Below are 1665 nucleotides of genomic sequence, written 5' to 3' on the forward strand. Positions count from 1 at the left end.
AAAGGCAAAGCTATGGCGAGAGTGAAGCAGATGGTGTGGAAAGGAAGACTGGCTGATAAGCATCCTGGAAAAGATGAGGGTCTTGCATTCGTTCTGGAATGTGAGACCCGCAGTTTAGTGTTCGGCAATGGCCAAACTAAAACTGATGCCACCAGCTCCACTGTTTAATCAACCTTATCGACATTAGGTCAGTCGAAGCTGCGTATAATTTTTTTTAGATTCTTGGTGTGCCTATTGCCATTGTCGCCAAAGAAAGCCATACAAGGCCTTAACACTGTCAATATGTTAGACTTGGTGCTGTGGCTCGCAGTGTTCACTCTCCTTACTTTAGTGGCTAGGGTGACAGAAGGAAGAGCGGTGGTAAATATGTCGGTGGACGTTTTGTTGGAGTGGGGACTACTATGAACATCCAGCACCGAAGGCACTATACCATATCTCGAGTGAGAAATGTATGGCTGATCGTCGAATACACTGTTCATTGAATGTTTGCTGACCACATAAGAAAAAAAACGCCAGGCCTGCACGGAACACACAGCACAGTCATAGCGATAACTGGAGGAGAGGCCTTTCTAGAGCCTGTTGTAAACTCTCTTGGGCTGACTACCACAAGTACAGTTGCAGGGCGCCCACTATGCCACTAATCATCAGAATTTTAAAAAGTAGGGAAGCACCCGCTATGCCATTGTTCATCACTCTGTGGAGAAGCTAGGTACCTACGTATTATCTGTCTGCAAGGCATTATGTGCACTTTGTTGATGTTGATGCTGATGACATGAAGAATTTTGACTGAGCCATTTGTAATGGGTGGGAAACTTTAAACCATCCACTCATTAAGCAATTCGCATTCTGTGACGCCTGGTTGTTTTACTCTTATGCCATGCTATATTACATTTGTTAACGTGACCCTTTGCCCAACATAACACCTGAATGGGGTCTTTTTGCGAAGGAGCTCCAAGCACTGGTGTGGCTCTGTAGTAGAATACTCAACTGCCATGCACAGGGCCCAGGTTCAAATCCCCCTCAATCCTTGATTATTTTTATCGTGCGTGATAGCGGTTATGAACACTGGCGGAGGACAACTACGGCACCAAAATCGGCTGCTGTTGTGATCTCATAACAGCTTTCACTGTAAAATGTTGAGCTTTACAGGCGGAAGAAGATCAAGACAATGTCATAAATACTGTCACTCACACTTCAAGCACAATTCTGTAAATGGCGCGGATGGCATCGGACATGAGAGCAGGAGACTTGATCCAAAGTGGCACAATATATTGCCCTTCCTTCTGGCTGCACTGCGGCCTTGAAGTCACCTACAAAGCCAACTTTTGAGGTGGTAATTTGGATGCCAACGACCATGATTTCTATCAGATCAAGTTGCCACATTTTAGTAAGGTCCAAGTTGTTATCATTGTCAATGTGATCCCCACCGAGAGGTAGCACTGTTGTATAAATGGTGGAACCTGGGAACAACTTGCTGCTGGACTTGCCCTGCACCACCCCACTAGGCACAGTCTCAACATGTTTGATCCCCCCGCCACGGTGGTCTAGTGGTTATGGCGCTCGACTGCTGACCCGAAGGTCGCTGGATCGAATCCCGGCCGCGGCGGCTGCATTTTCGATGGAGGCGAAAATGTTTAAGGCCCGTGTACTTAGATTTAGGTGCAC

The sequence above is a fragment of the Rhipicephalus sanguineus genome, chromosome 7 (assembly GCF_013339695.2).
Source record: "Rhipicephalus sanguineus isolate Rsan-2018 chromosome 7, BIME_Rsan_1.4, whole genome shotgun sequence".
Lineage (NCBI taxonomy): Eukaryota > Metazoa > Arthropoda > Arachnida > Ixodida > Ixodidae > Rhipicephalus > Rhipicephalus sanguineus.